The sequence below is a fragment of the Pectinophora gossypiella genome, chromosome 5 (assembly GCF_024362695.1).
Source record: "Pectinophora gossypiella chromosome 5, ilPecGoss1.1, whole genome shotgun sequence".
Classification (NCBI taxonomy): domain Eukaryota; kingdom Metazoa; phylum Arthropoda; class Insecta; order Lepidoptera; family Gelechiidae; genus Pectinophora; species Pectinophora gossypiella.
The window spans coordinates 1,518,433-1,536,343 of NC_065408.1; the positions used below are offsets into that span (position 1 = coordinate 1,518,433).

General features: G+C 37.0%; 1 protein-coding gene across 1 annotated transcript in view; it reads left to right on the plus strand.

Moving 5' to 3' along the window:
* The window catches only part of LOC126366674 (cardioacceleratory peptide receptor), a 219,904-nt gene that overhangs the window by 17,899 nt on the left and 184,094 nt on the right, over positions 1 to 17,911 (plus strand). The window lies entirely within an intron of this gene.

Below are 17,911 nucleotides of genomic sequence, written 5' to 3' on the forward strand. Positions count from 1 at the left end.
TTATTCTTCTATATGTAGGGTGTAAGGTGTTATTCCAGAGGCCTTAGCCAAAATGCATACTAACAATTTTGACATTCGGCAGTGACAGGGATAAAAATGTATGGAATTGACATAAAATGTCATGGTCAATCCAAAAAAGAGTTATGGGCTTGTAATGTTCACTTAGGAGGTTCAGTCATTGATTTACCACTGCCGTAGATACAGCGCTTGATACAAAAATGCGGCGTAAACTTTGAGCTTGTTTAGCTATACATTTGTACATAGCGGTATACATTTAATAAAATCGTGTGAAATTAAGAAAGTGCGCATCATCTCATTACTTATATTAGCGCGTGGTGCTTCGTATCGCAGTTGGTTTATACTGCGACTCGGATTGACCGGGAGTACTTGTTTTAGTGTATTTTAAACTAAAATAATAATTTTGGTGGATTTTACTGCGAAAATAAAAGTATTTATACTATGATAACATGTGTATGTTATGTGTTAGGATGTACCATTCTTCTTTTTTCGCTTTCAATTTTAATTTTAGCAAGTTTTTACTACACACTTCCCCGTGTTGCCAGTTCGGCTCCTAATCGCGCACTGAGGTAAAGTACTGTCAACGTCGCTATATTAACAGTAACTTTGCGTCCCACTTTTTGAGCGCTGATGTTCAATCTACGGTAGTAGTAAATCTATGGGTTCAGTAGTACTCGCAACACGACCTATTCGCAAAATGTCTTCTAGCCGCTTTTGGCTCTACTCGTGAAATTGTAGTCAGAGGGGAGTACCCATCAGTAGGCAACAGGCTCGCCCCCTATTACACGGGACTTCGGCATCTACTGAAGAATAAACCAATGCGCTTCACTTGAGAAGCAAACTAGTGACACACAGGATCCCAGAAACTTTTTTATGCAATTTCCCAAATCCATTCCATCTGAGGACATCCCGACGTACGGCGGGTTACCATCCTTACTTGGTTGACATACCACTAATCCGCACCAAGCGCTTCGCTTCATCTTTCATAATGCGCACAGCCAAGGAATGGAATGGGCTGCCGGCGTCGGTGTTCCTGTATCTTATAACCTTCCTTTAAATCACGGGTGAATAGGCATTTTTGGGTAAGCTCGTTCCAATGTCGATCTCTTCTTCTCCTCGTGGAAGAATGAAGTCAAGAGCAAACCCATCTTATTAAAAAAAACAAAAACAATAGAATAGACATAAGAAAAACATCGGTAGGTAAGGGATTTATTTCTAGCTGACTTATCCAATTTGCAATGAGGGACGTTCATTGGAAATCAATTCTAAAGTGATAATTACCTTTTTTCTGATTGCAGAAAAAAAAGTAATTATCACTTTAGAATTGAACATTTTACCGTGTGTTTGGGGAACGTGGATTGGAAAGCCCCTCATTGGGTAGTAGGTCAAAGATAAATTATGAAATTCTGTTTACTAAATAAAGACAGATCTAAAGGCGACATAAAACTTTTCCTTTTTCCTATTCAATTTAATTATAAATTTTAGTAAAGAAAAATTTAATAATAAGTACGACATTTTGTCACGTTTTTCTATGACGTCACAGGCTGCTTTTTCATATAAATTCTTTAGTAACTTCGTGTTGACGTTTAAAAAAGTAACTGATAAGACAACAACTCGTGGGTGAGTTTGCTGTAACTGTAATATTTTCCTAAAGTGATTTGTGTCTTATTGCCTGCAAAAGGTGCAAATCAGTTTCGATAAAAATTGCAGTTACGTCAGTTCGCGACATTAACGACGAATTTATGTATTGACCATTCGTTTCGTTCGTGTGTATCAACAATGTTCGTGTAAGATGATAGAGCGCGTTGGAGGAAGCGATAAATCAGGATCGTAGAGAAATCTGACCTAGCAGACAAAGGGTGTAATGTACTTGCTCAGTTAGGCGATTCTCACACTGCCCGCATGATGCAGCGTAGCGCGTGGATGCGTGTTCTTCCGTAGCTTGTAAGTATCTCCGTTTGTATAGAAAACACGCACAGCCTAACACACAGAAAATGCATTCGCATTAACGCGCTTCCCACTTAGGGACGGTACTAAAAAGTATATCGACGACCCGATTACTCTAGTCTTAGAGGCAGCCAATCAGCTCGCGACACCAAACACTTCAGGACCCCGATACCGACCCCGCCGGCATGGTCGACGACTTCCCTCAATCAGCGTTTATCGCTATCAACCTACTAGGGTCGATTAATTCTTTCAAATATTTTTCCTCTCAGACGACGCCCTGGGCCGAGGTTCGCGCCCAACTGAGCACCCTCAGGCCTGTTGTCTTAAACGTTGTACCGGGTGAGAGCCTTCAGCGCTCCCCATTTGTCCGGCCAAGTAGTTAATGCTACCTGCGGCAAAACTACAATAAGTCACGTCAAAAATAAAAAATAAGCATGAACGCGCGTGGATGCATTTGCTGTGTTTTAGACCGTGCGTGTTTTCGTACGGAGATACTTACAAGCAACGGAATAACACGCATCCACGCGCTACGCTGTATCATGTGGGGCAGTGTGAGAATCGCCTTAATTTATAGACTATTGGACCTACTATCAAGTTTATTGTAGAACTTGTTGAAGAGGTCAACTTTTGTTCTTTGTTGTAACGACTACCTAAATATATACAAGGTGTTAATGACACCGTACCGAATACTAAGGAGATGATTCAGACCATGATTCTTAGTTGATAACAAGTAGAATTTTTCGTCGCACAATTCATGATTAGTTTTGCGTTGGTTTTCATTATTTTCAATTCTTTACTTTTGATGGAAACTCAGAATAATGAGCTGAATTATCCCCCTCAGTATTCGTTACAATATCACTTACACCTCGTACAAATACGTACAGGTAGCCATAGAAGTGCATATGGGTGTTAGTGTCACCGTAACGAATACTTTTCAATTTTTTTAATTTACTTACTGATAAATTGATAAGTACAATTTTATTTCTAACAATTTTAACCCACCAAACTGTTACGTTTGATGGCAAGATGCGCTTATCTAATAAACATACTTCTACTCACCTAAATAAATAATAAAATAGAAAAACTATAACAATCAAGGTAACTTAAAATATATATATATATATATAAGGTCCAAGAAACCCATCGCTCAGCTTAGATGCATAGGTAGAACCCAACAAGAACGTTAGGTACTAAATTCGAGAAGTTCTCCGCTAAGCAGTGTGTCCCTTAGACTTGACTTTAACATTCCTACACTTAATTTAGGCTCCTCTCTTAACAATTTTATTTCGTACTATATTACGTATTTCGTATTTTCGGCACCATGTATTTTGAAGGGGATGATTAATTTCATTATAAACTTATTATTCTGAGTTAATAACAAGTGGAATTTCATCTCGGAAAATACGTGAAAATTTTAGTGTTCTATTTAAATTACTTTACTTTTGCGAAGGAAAATTCAGCTTTATATCAACTAAGAACTATGCTCTGAATCAAAGTTTTCGTTACGATGTCACTAACACCCTGTGTTAGATTCGGGGTCGGATCAATTTATGAAAAGAACCTTATAAATTGACAAAGGGTATGCTCTCCACGATAGAGAGAGTGTCTGATCTAATATCGAGGTTTTATATACCTACAAGGGATCCCTCTACATGTATCCCTCTATTACATGAGACTAGTAGTGGGGTAAGTGCGTATATATTCCTCTGTTGACCCCGCAAGCGAGGATTAGTGTAAACATCACAAGTAGGTAAAGGACCATCGGTACGGTTAATTATCTCTCATACCGCTATCTCGTTCTTACAGGGTCCGTTTACCTGACCTGAAGATGTGACAGTACGGTTTTTACAAAAGCGGCTGTCTGTCGGACCTCAAATAAAAAGATTAATAAAAAGCCTTCATTATGTATTGTAAGAAGGCAAATAATGTTATACACTTCTACATGTATCCTGGTTACCAAAGATCAGTTACGAACGTGGATTAAAGGCATGCGTCCAGTATCTGGGGTAATGAGACAAGAAAAGTCAATTAGAATAGGGTAGTTTCCAAAGTGACTGCACTTTTTACTAAACGTAACACGAAATGACTACGGAATCTATATGAAAAGCAACCTGTGACGGTATAGAAAACGTGACAAAATGTCGCACATATTATTACATTTTACTTTATTAAAATTCGTAAATAAGTTAAATAGAAAAAGGAAAACGATTTTGTCACCTTTAGATCTGTTTTTATTTTGTACTCAGAATTGCATAATTTACCTTTGACCTAGGAAACTACCCATTTAAAGCACTTAACGCACTACGCGTAAACTTAAAACAATGTATAAACTACCCAATTATACTAATAGTCGATTGGAGTTGTACTAATGGATCAATAAAAATAATAGGCATGGCAAAAGAAAAAGGCAAAATTGAAAATAGAACTAACCCAATTAAAATCCATCTCTAACGATCAACTAACTACTTACATTAAAATATTTCGTGAATGTTTGGTAATCTCACTTATATCTCAACCTATTAATTCCCTAACTTTGACATTTTGTCCCACTGAATCAGAGTGATGGCTTTTCTTTTCTTTTGTAAACCAGATAAATGCAGTTCACATTTCAATTTGCGTCAGAACAAACTGTATTTAAAAAGATTTATATTTACGGCAATACTCATAATTCTTTCAACTTATTAAAAAAAAGCAGATTCGCCTATTTTTATTTGTACAAATATAAAGTTACATCACATATTTTTGAAACCAATTTCATAATATCTATTTAAAGATTTTACTATCAATTTTATTGCAGTCGGTGCGAATAAAATCTTCATAATAAAGAAAGAAAACAAAAATAAAACTACATTTTAATGGTCGAGAGATTCCTCTCAGGAAACGGTTTTATATTTTGATTCTTCAAGACGTGATTCGAATAAAAATTTATATTTATGTATACCTATGAAGTACATAAGTAATATGGGGAAGGTTCCATAGAAACCTTTGGCTAATTATAGCTAGAATTGTGGTCCCAGAAAATCATGTAGGTATTTGCCGTGGAATAGTTTCGGTTTGCGGTTTTCCACTATCTATAAAGGGTAATTATTCTGCGCACATTTATGGGTACTTAAACATCAATTTGGAACTGTTTCTGGAGCATATTAGAGTAGGTATACCCTGTGATCACGTGTTAACTTGGTGGTTTTGGTATACAAAGGTAAATAATGACAAACTTTCTTACCAGTTACCAGGAGTTACCACACCAAAATAAGTCCATTGCAACAAACAGGACGTAAACTTTATTAATCAGAGAAGAAGAAGAATATATACCGGGTGTTAGTGAGGTGTATGATTCAGATCATGATTCACAGTAAATACCTAGACAAATTTCCGTCGCAAAATTCATGATTTTTTAAATTATTTCTAGTTATATACTTTAGCGATTGAAAATTCCACTTGATATTAACTCTGAATAATGAGCTAAATTTTCCCCCTCAATATTCGTTATGTCACATACAAGCTACCTACACTTACCTACTATAAATAGATTTCTGTCAATCTAAATTCAATTACAGAGTAGATGTTCGTTGATCTAAATCTTCTGAGACAAGCAACACATCAATCGTTTAAACATGTTACTAGACATTGAAATAGAACGATGTAAGACGCTGGAGTGTTGTAAGAGAAGGTATGATACCTACAATATGCGGAAAATTGTAGTACAAAAGGAGGGTAGTAAAGATACAAATACAAATATTTTAGGAACTGCACGATTAAGCTGTATCTTTGTCTATAACTATGAGACATTTATATATTTACTGGCATACCATTGTATTTAAGTTTATATGTAATACAAACTGGACTTAAAAAAAAGAAAGGAAAATATGAGTAGTGGGAATAGGAGGCCGCCTATTGTGCTTATTTTTATTCGTATGTTTATGTCCTGTGTATATGTCGTTGTGCAATAAAGTATTATTGATTGATTTATTGAGTAGGGCCCTGTGCTGGGAGGTTTTCTGGCCACGTCTTTCTCTCAGCGATACAGCTTCCGATGTAGAAATAGTTTTACAGCCAGTTAAATAACGTAAATTAATTTTTGATGTTCAAAAACCGCTAACTACGAGTATATAAGCCAATTTTGAAGAATAAATATATTTGAATTTAGAATTTTAAAACTTGCGGGATTTTCCGCACTGCGCGCGTCAGTGGTACACGTGTACACGAGTCTACAGATCCTATTGCTTGAACCCTTTGATGCCTTTGATCAAGGAGCCAACCATAAGTTCTACAGTATAGTGACTAGGGATCGACGACCCAACGGTGTTATGTTGGAAGTTGTATACATGCGTCTTGCTGTGTAAACTTCGATATCGCGTTTCACGACTGCTTGAAGACTGCATTATGGAATAATGCCGTGTTCAGGAATGCCGTGTTGCCCGTAGTCCCAGTGAGTCGGGAACAGCTTGAGTACGGCGTGGGTTGTGCTCCTGTCCACGGTGAGTCGGGATGTGGAGCTGGCGACTGGCGTGAGGCGAGAAGGTGGCCTGCCACGTGGAGCGCATGCTCGACGGCGTGGTTGACAATGGAGACCTCGTATGCTGTGTCGCTGTTGCGTGCGGAGTGCCAGGTCCAGGTAGCTTGGACAGCTGGTAGTTATAGACAGAGATACAGCTTGGACGTGCAGTTCCTAAAATATTTGAAAAAAAAAACGTACAATTTTCATCTTTACTGGGTAGTAAATTTCGTCTTCAGGTAGTAAAAAGTCTTTTTGTTTCTTATCTACAATTTTCCGAGTATTCAGACCATTTCAATTAAGCCGGATTGTTGAGTCGAACAAACTTATTTGTTTGTAAATTTCAATGAAATTTTATAACTCGTGTAACCATCACGTGCGGAAGTTAACTCTAAATTTAGATTATGTTCTTTATCTCCCCGAATTGATGTTTTTCTGCAAATGAAGTTCGATTCTTTTCCGCTACATATACTTACCAATTGGTTCCATCTGGGAATGATTACGTCAGCCATGTGGGAGGTTTTTGGCGATTCAAAGGAACCTGACACGAGAGTTGATGTTCTTTATGTTTTTTAAAGAACGTCTAGGGCCCTACGCCGAGGTTTTTCTTGCAGCTTCTTTTCTCGGCTGTACAGGTTGTGAGAAGCTGCTGTAGTTTTAGGCGGACGAGATGTTTCGTTATATAAAAATTGACGATTCAAAGTGTAACTTTGTTACTGAATAAAGATATTTTTGAATTTGATGAGGCTGGTCATACACCTTTTCAGTACTTTTACACAGACAAAATTCTGTCGACGAGCGCACATCAATGCGCTTCTGCTTAGCCACGAGTATAGCGCTGAAGTAGCTTTTATTGTGAGACCAAGATCTCCTAAGAGACGATAATTTCCTGATATCACTGAAAAAATAACTTTACTATTCACATAAAATTCAAGTTCTTTTAACCACGGCAAATAGCTCGCGCCGGCTCAAGGCGCCTCGAGGTAATTATTTGGTAGGGAGAAGAAAGCATGTTATGAGCATGTTAATAAAGTTAATTATTAAATGTTTTCAGAAAGTGCACGCCTCGCTACTCTTGGTCTGCGTTAATCCTTAGAGAATCACATAGCTGAACCACGTCATATCCACAAAATTTCATTAGCAAACTAACAAGCCGAAACCTTGGCAATGACTTGCAATATTTATGTCATTGGAACCATTGAATCTGTAGAGACATTGGCTTTGAAGATCAAAGTTTCTGGTGAACAACTTGGTAATTATTACGATACAATGAAACGACGGGCAATTAACCTACGTCTACGTATAATAATTATATTTCTAGGCCGTCGTGTCAACAGGTCACCAACAAATCAACACCTGTGAACACCTCAGGCTTGTTGTCTTAAATTTTGTACCTCCTCAGCGTTCCCCGTTTTTCCGACCAAGTAGTCTTCCTCTATCGTGTGGGTTTTAAGGTTACCAGCCACATCAACCCTGGTGTGAAGGTTATTATTGAGCCCCCAAAGGCTATCAAAGATCAAAAGTGCTTACTGAGCCCAGCGAATTATTTGTAAACAGTGGTGAAATTATGAACCATTAGTTGTCATATAAAATTTATGTTTTTGTAGGTGTTTTTGGTCTATTACAGAAACGACATGTAATCAGGAGGTTTTAAGAGCAACCAGTTAATTTATTATTTTGCAGGAAACTGATTGGTCTTTTGCACCTTATCGTACTGTATGGCTACCTGTACGTACTTGAACGGCGTGTAAGTGATAACGTAACGAATACTGAGAGGAATGATTCAGCTCATTATTCTGAGTTAATACCAAGTGGAATTTTCCATTGCAAAAGCATAGAATTGAAAATAATTTAAATAAACTACTTATAAAAAATATAAGAATTTTGCGACGGAAAATTCCATTTGATTTTAACTCAGAATCGCGGTCTAAATTATCCCCTTCAGTATTCGTTACGATATCACTAACACCCGTATAGGTAGGTATGTAAACTTTGAGGGGTGGTTCAGGCCATGATTCTGAGTTGATATCAAGTAGAAATTTCCGTCGCAAAAGTATGGATTGGAAAACAATTAAAAAGAAAAGAAAAATTTTCATGAATTTTTTGACGCGAAATTCCACTTAATATCAACTCGGAATCATGGTCTGAACCATCCCCCTCAGTATTCGTTACGGTGTCACTAACACCCATACCTACTTATATGGCTACCGTATGTACTTGTACGGGGTGTAAGTGTCATCGTAACGAATACTGAGAGGGATGATTCATCTGATTATTCTGAGTTAATATCAAGTGGAATTTTCCATCGCAAAAGTTTAGAATTGAAAATAATTTAAAAAAAACTAAAAAAAAAACATGAATTTTGCGACGGAAAATTCCACTTGATTTTAAGTCAGAATCATGGTCTGAATCAACCCCCTTAGTATTCGTTACGATGTCACTAACACCCAGTATACGGTCGTTTTGTCACGTTTCACTAATAATTTCCTCAAAATTTTCCTGTTGATTGGTGTTCCCAATAATATTCCCAGTAAATTAGGTGCTTCCTGGTTTTCATAATCATACGTTCATACGTTCTTTCATTATTTGGGGTTATCCACAACGGATCTCTGCCTATGTAAAAAATAATAATAATAAAAAAGTTTATTTAGGTAAAATCTACGACACACATATACATTTACAATATTAAAATATACACACATTAACATTAATATTTAGTTGGAAAACATAAAGGTATATGGGTGCCGCAGTTCATCAAAAAAGGCCAGGGTTCAGTGAAAATTTACCCAGAGGGCAACACTGATTTTCAACTCACGCCGATCGGTGAAACGCGAGTACCCGCACAATAAATTTAAAAAAATAAATAAAGAGTACAAAAAAAAAACTACTTAGTGTTACCTACATTTGGTTAGCAGTAACAAAACAATAAAAGAAAGAAATATTACACTAAAAGAAGGATCACGATGAATGATGATGAATGATGTTGACGGATGGAGGAGGAATGTATGTTTACATGGCCCATAGAATATGGTCCACCCTATTCGAAACATTAATAGGTTTTGCCTTACCTGTCTGCGGTCGTTTTGTGGCTGTAACACATTGAATAGAAAGGTTTTCTAAAGGGCCATCAAATAAAATATGATTAAGACTTGCACTTACTTCACACGTACATCCATACTAATATTATAAAAACGGAAGCAATTCTGCCTGTCTGTTACACTTTCATGCCAAAACTACTTAACCGATTTTGATGAAATTTATAACTTAGAAAGTCTTAACCTTGAGAGAGAACATAGGATAGATTATTTAGGTAAATGTCGCGCGGGATAATTGATAGCCACGCGGACAATGTTGCGGGCGGGATGTTAGTAGACATTATAAATAGATCATTTAAAACCTTCATTGAATTCGTGAATAACTCTTAAAATATTCCCAATACCAATCCAACGAAACAACAATGGTGACGACTGTCGAACTAGGGTGACATATTTTGTTATTGTAATAAAAAAGTATGTGCTTAGGTATAAGTCATCCTATAAAGGTTCAGCTTTTGAGACCTGAGAGCACCTGACAAATAACAAAATATTATCTGCGTAAATTGCACGGAATAGAAAAAAGAGATAGGAAAGGCCCTAACGCGCATTTTATTTAACGCGCCTTAACCCCACTCTTTTTTACTGTCTATTGCTTCTCAAATTCCATAGTTACTTTATCGGCAATGTATATTTTATGTGATAGCTTGCAAATTTTATCACTGAGTAGGTACATTTCGTATGATATTTTCATATAGAAGATTTTTTTGTTAAATAGCCGATCATACTAAGGTTTTTAGATTTTATTGCATGATACTTAGTTGATATTTGTTTTTTGCTCTACAGGGTATAATAAACAAGACGACCTTTGAATATATTATTATGGAGCTCCATGCGTCGTAAAGTTTCCTGCAAGTTGAAGTATGAACTATTTGCTCATACTTGTATGGCGCGCTTTTCTCGCTCGCTTGGCTCTTCCAGCCTCTTTCTTCTATTGCACCAATTTAATCAGCTTTTGAGGGTCGATACTCTAAAAATAGATAGGTAAGTAATACCATTAACACACACATTATCAGTAACAGTAACTGTCAGTACTATTCAGAGGCGGAGGACAGGAGTCCTAGTATGGCTTTGTAATAGGCTACTTTGGGCGCCATCCCACTTGCGTCAGACAGAATACTGCAGGGCGGAAGGCAAAAGGGAAAGCCTTTGGGCCGGTGGTTCTTTGCAAGTGTGGTCTTAGTTGTCAAATTATGCAAAATAGGAAAAGTTAATTCGTAATTTTGCATGCTCAATGAACGTAGATATGAGATGATCTTTTTATTCAAAGCTGGACTGGGAGCGAATTAAAAACGTAGAAAGTTTGCAGTTTTTTGTCTTCCCAGATATGTCGTAATAAAAGGAGAAACTGACTGACTGACATGTAAACGCACAGCCTAAACGGCTAAACGTAGGCACTTGAAATTTGGAAGGGACGTAGCTTAGGTACCGTAGAGGTGCACTAAGAAAGGAATTCCCGGAATTCCCACGGGAACGGGAATTAGCGGGAAAATCCTTTTGTATGAAAAATCTAAACCGCTTAAGTTAGACGCTTGAAATTTGGCATGCAGGTACCTTAGTTAACTTAAAGCTTAGTTGCAACAGGATATTGCAAAATTCCCACGGAAACGGGAGTAAGCGGGAAGAAACATTTCTATGAAAAAATCAAAACCGCGTAAGATAAATGTTTTCAATCTAGCATGCATGCATACCTTAGTAAATATAAATTTTAGTTATGGCTGTATTTTGAAAAATGGGAGTAAGCGGGAAAAAAAAATTGTATGAAGAAATCTAAACTGCATAAGTTAGATGCTTGAAATTTGATTTGCACTCCCACACACACAAAGATCTCTCTTTTATAACACGCCACGCGGACGAAGTCGCGGGCAAAAGCTAGTTGTCAATAATTTCACAAAACGCGTACTTCGTTTTTATCTTCTAATCTGACCAGCGCTCCTTAATATTTGGTCACACCGATAGTCCAACCCAGGACCACCGGATCGTGAACCCAACGCTCTACTCGACCATGTCTCCATGGTCAAGTAGAGCGTATTCCATTATAATATGTAAGAGTTAATAATGTAATACATCATTTCTTCAGCTACTTCTTGTAGACTATTGTAATGAAATACTCGTAGGCAATTAAACGCGTGTTATTACTAAAATTCATAATCTGTTGTATCGTATACTGTTGTATTTCGTATGAAAGACAATTTCCCATAATAAGAGGATTACGAAGAACAAGAAATTACACGTATTTGCTTGATGTTATAAATGTTTGGAAAAGCATTATAAGCTACTTAATAACTTAAAGTTATAATGAAATAAACGACAAATACTCGTAATTTTAATTAGGTTTATAGAATCCTTACTTTATATATCGAATGAGACCTTATTAAACATACATACATAAACTCACGCCTAGTTTCTCACCGGGGTAAGCAGAGAACCGGCGTGCGTGTATGAAGCGATTGATGAATGTGGAGGAAGCAAGACAAGTGTGTCAGGATCGAAGCAAATGGAATTCTACAGTCTCCATATTAAAAGAGCTCAAGATCATGACGCGGCTCTCCTCAATATGACGGAAACATGTCCTAAGCTTCTTTGGACATATTATGCGCTCACCAAAGCACGGTCTGGAGAAGCAGATCAGCGTTGGGGAAATGGATGGCCGACGTGCGCGAGGAAGGGTACCTGCGAGAGTGGCGGCAGCTTGTAGAGAGTAGTCCAAGCAGCATACAGCCGTACTAATTGGAAAACCATAATCTGTGGTCGCGATCCTCAGCAGTGACGGGTCGATTAATTCTTTCAAATATTTTTCCTCTCTAACGACACCCTTAGCCGAGGTTCGTGCCCAACTGGGGTGCCCAGGCCTGTTGTCTTAAACGTTATACCAGGTGAGAGCCTTCAGCAATCCCCATTTGTCCGGCCAAGTAGTTAATGCCATCTGCGGAAAATCTAATCTGGGAGGAAATTGAGGCTGCGTTTAGTCCATAATAAGTCATAGGATGGTATTACTAATAAACTAATCTCAGCTTTGATATTCCCCTCAAGATCATGTCAATGTGACAGTTCTTATATAAAAACTGGGACTTGAGCATTTGTCCGGCCAAGTAGTTAAAGCCGAATATAGTATACACACCCACTTCTCGCCATGTCTCAGAGGCGACTCTAGTATTGCCTATTCCAGTCCTTCACCGTTTGTTTGCAAACTCTTTATTGCTCCAAAATACAAAGGAAATTTACATATAATTTATCCTTAAGTACATAAAGAATAGTCGAGTTTATCCCAAGTTGGCCTTTTTATAGAAATGATGAAAAGAAGTAAGTTATTCTCTTTTTAATTTTATACATAAATCATGAGAATACAAATATTTACATGTCTGTGAATAAGTAATAAGCTCGTATAATATGTGTACGTGGCGTCGTGAAAGCGAAATATTTCATTTTTTACACGTCAAGCTCGAGCTTAGGATCAAAAAGACGGTCAAGTTCGAGTCTGACTGCGGGCCGAGGGTATAACTTTGCCGTTGCAAACTATTGTCTCCATACATATAGAAATAAGCCGCGATTAGTTTACAAACAACAAATTAACGTCTTTCGGGTATTTTCTTTTATTTGTGCTGTAAGATTTTCATGATTCTAGGTGTTTTTTCATACATTTAGTAGGGGAACGAAAATCTATGGGGTACTTCCAATATTCAGTATTCAGTCTTTGTTTCGTAAAGGTTACAATAAAATAGTTGCGGTGTTTTATTTCCTTTGAATTAACCTATTTTTTGGGACCAGCACTTGTTCCACACTCTACGGACACTTTGCTACACAGTAAATTGATATATTTTTCAGTTATAACAACAAGAATTTTATTGATAAAAGAAAATACTAGCTATTCTACTGCACAATTATTAATTCAGCAACAAAATGTAAACACGTAACACGTGCAACTGACAGATATCCCTTTCCAACCGAAGAAACGAAATCTTTCGTAGGCCTATAAAATGTTAGTGACAGCTTTTTATGCCATGCAAAGACCCCGGGAAAAATACAAAAAAAAATCCCAGCTTAGCTGGTCTTCAGCAATCAGACCCTCACGATTGTGAGCCGTAGGAATAATTTGTAAGTCGCACGATCGTGAGTCTATGCGACTTGCATAATATTTTATCCTATTAGTGGAAATAAAACACATTTGGTATGCGAAAATTGTTTTATAGTAATAGTAAATGAGTCTTAGACCACTTCTTATTAAGAAAAATGTAACACAATACAGGTCTTCGTGTAACATTTTTGAATTTACGTTATTTCGCAAGGTGTTATGGCTGAGGAGAAGAAATGACAAAAAACTGCAACAGCAACACATCTTTTAAAAACCAATGAGAGTATAGGTATATACATTACAAGTTATTTATAACTTTATAACTAGAGGAACACATTCAATACCAGACATTTATATCATTTAGGTAGTCATTAATATTATAATAAGCTTTTTTACATAAAGTAAGCTTCACATGAGCTTTAAAATTTTCTGTCAAATTTCAAATATTATCTGGTATTTTATTGTAAAAACGTGTACATAACCCCAAAAAAAGATGAATTTAATTTACTTAATCTAGAATTTTGAATAGCAGTTTTATTTTTGCTTCTTGTATTGCGTTGCGAAGTGTTAAAAATCGATCCGTGGTAATTACGCCGCTATAACTAAATCAAGTTTGATACCAGCTCTCCAATGCCACGCCAATCTAGGGTAGGGAATGCTGCACGATTATATGAATCAACAATAGCTTTGCTATCTCAGCCACAGTAGTTTTTAGTTCACGCCCATTAGAACGTAAATAATAGATAAGTATTTGTACAGCTACTAATCTCCTCCAGAAAGTCCTCATTGAAATATTCGTAAAAATAATCAATGGATCGCTTTACTGGTTCTATTGGCAGAGTTGGATAGTCATGGGATTTATCCTGGAACTGAGCTTCCTTCCACAATCTTTTTCGCAACGTAGACCTACCCCGTTGAACTGTAGGTATAATAGATGCAGACCTTCCTCTTTCTCCTCTTAGTGCACGCGTGGACATTCCTCCTCTTGTTGTTGATGCAGGCCTTCTTCCTCGTAATACGGATGCTGACATGTTTGCTCGTGCACTTGCAATAGATGGGCACAGACTAATTGGGCTCGTACGGCTCGGTGCGAAGCTGACTCTTTTTGACGAAAATTTCTTGTTGGTCTAGCTGATGACCCTGGTAAAATTGGAGAACCCGGCTTCGATAGATACTGTTGAAATATTTTCCGGTTCAGGCGATCGTTCTACTACCACTTACTCTTCAGGGTCCTCGTCTGTTATATCTAAGTTATCCATTTCCCTAAAGAGATGGTTTTGTACTAAATCGAGGTCATCATCATCTAAATCTTCGTTCTCCGAAAGGTTTTCGTTTTCTAATACTGCCGCTATCAGTTTGTCAGTTATATGACCCCCTTAAAAAACAAAAAAAAAATTTTGTAAGCCTTATAACCATAAAAAGGTCATACACATAGAAGTAACCAAATATGCACCTAACAACCGAAGCCACATGATCGTGCGAGTGCATTTTTAAACTCGATTTGTCTTATATTATACCACAAAATGTACGTAAATAAGCATGTTTCTATATACAGGCATGATTAATAAGTGTATTTAATGTAAAAGCAACACAATAATGTATATAATTTCACAAAAAATATGGTACTTACGTGAGCGGGTCTGACGGTCAAAAAACGCAGCCATCCCTGACGCAGCCTCCGGGCGACTGACAGGCACAAACTCGCATGCAGGGGCCTGCACTATTTTTTCCCGCGTTTTTGGTTAGCGCAACGATCGTGAGACGTCGGTTGCGTTCGGAAAATCAAAGTATTTTTTTGTACAGATTTTTTTAAAGTTAAAACTCACAATCGTATCATATCGGGTGGAAAGGGATATGCAATTTTGACAAATAATTAGCATCCGCATCCATTCTAATAGACAGAGATAACATAAAAAAGTTATTATTATTATATGCATTTAACTTTTATTTTATTTACTGTTAAATAATGCACATTACAATAATAATAAATAATATTTTTATACATACTGAATACTGAATTTCCCTTCGCTATGATACATGATAATCATTTATGATCCAAGTATGAATTCGAAATCATTGGTTTAAGCCCGTGTTGGGTTTTGAACAAAGCGCAAGCGTTCTACCAACTGGGCTACCATGGTTCTCTCATCATACAATCTACGTATCACATGATAATAAAGGTATTTAATGAGCGAGGATAATAATAGTGACGTGCAAACAGACAAACATAAATTAGAAGTATGTAGTAGACCGCCCTATTTCTTTTTCCCTAAAAAAGTCGCATAGAGAATGCTACACCGATAGGAGCGTAGCTTTTAAGTTAATGATCCGTAGGGCTAATATGCGCAACGTGATACAATTTTGTCACGGTAATTTTATCGATTCTGACGATATAATTATGTCGTTTTGTCGATTGGTGATAATATGTGAACCCAAATAAGTCATGTCGTTCTGTCAAAATACGAACAAAATTACGTGCCTCGCATGTTAGGGAAAAACAAACTTATCGACTTCGACAAAATTATTGAATTGATCGATCATTTTATCGATCGATTCAATAAATTTTATGTCGCTTTGTCGATTAGTGATAATATATAAACCAAATAAGTCATGTCGTTCTGTCAAAATACGAACAAAATCACGTGTCTTGCATGTTAGGGAAAAAACAAACTTATCGATTTCGACAAAATTTATTGAATTGATCGATCATTTTATCGATCGATTCAATAAATTTTATGTCGTTTCGTCGATTGGTGATAATATGTGAACCCAAATAAGTCATGTCGTTCTGTCAAAATACGAACAAAATCACGTGGCTTGCATGTTAGGGTAAAAACAAACTTATTGATTTCGACAAAATTTACTGAATCGATCGATAATTTTATCACGTTGCGCATTTTAGCCCTGCATGAGTAGACTACATACATACATACACACATAAACTCACGCCTATTTCCCACCGACTATCTATGAGTAGACTACGGAATCCTAATAAAGAAATATAACCATTCTTCAGACTGCACGTAGCATCCACATATCACATACTCGCGAACTTACTGTGACACTGTCTACTAGTAAGAGACTAGCTCTTAGAAATATGACTTAGATAAGACTAAACTAGAATTAAACTCGAATTTTCTATGTTTAAACTAAAATTCTTTATTATTTTTAGAGTTTTCTACAAGTGGCAAAGAAGTTTGAAAGTGATAAATGTTATATTATCTAAGGCGTCTTTTTGGTTCGCTTAACGAATGTACTCAGTTTTGTAACGTTTTGATTTGATTTGAAATGAATCATTATCATTAGACAGTAATAGGGTTGCCACCTGTACTATATTTGAATACTTGTTCTAGGAACTGAGATGCGGTATAGTTACTATACTAAAATCAAACGCTCGCTGCCCGCGGTGCTATAAACCATCGGTGCGCTTGGGATGGACGCATAGTTTGCAATCTTTTCTTTTTATAATATGACTATCGACACAACAGTGGCACGTCACTATGGTCGCCCGTAAGCCTCGTAAGTGCAACAGAGAGCGCTTCAATTGGCGTCCTGCTTCCACGTTTTATTGCACCGCGGGCAGCGAGCGTTTGATTTTAGTCTAGCACCGTTGAACTTTGTGACGCGTTATTATTAAAAACATAACTGTGTAACAACTAACACGATTTCCTATAAAATATAACTATAACATAAGCTTACGACTATATCTGACTACCCCTGAAGTATATACATGGCAAGATGGACCTAGTACTTGTGACTACTAAGGCAAAATTTCTGTTAGACCAACGTAAAATTTATACATATACTTTTCAAGTGTTGTATTTTCTGATGAATTTATGGAACGTGTGATGCGAATTAAACGCACGCAATATCAAAATTCTTGAAAAGTTTGGATAATGCGGCTACTTTTATCGTCCTGCATTTTTTTTTGTAAGTACCATAAATATAATATTTAGGTATTCCAGTTAAAAAAAGGTGGCAGCCCTACCCAGTAACGGGGCTAGGTGATCAGTGGATGCAAAAAAAATCGAGGGTCTCAGGAAAATGAAGTGTTTGTTTTGGAGTAGGGTTTCAAGACACGAGATTGATTACCCTCGTGAAAAATCAGAAGGGATTGGTCAAGGGGACTTTTGAAACCTTTACAACAAAAACGGGGTGGCCCCTTTTGTCCCTAGGTAGTTACACAACAGGGTGTAAGACACTTTTGTAAATGTCGAGAAACGCTAGACAATGAACGTCAACATAATTTTCAAGTCTGCTCCAGATGTTTTCAAAGCACCAACAATT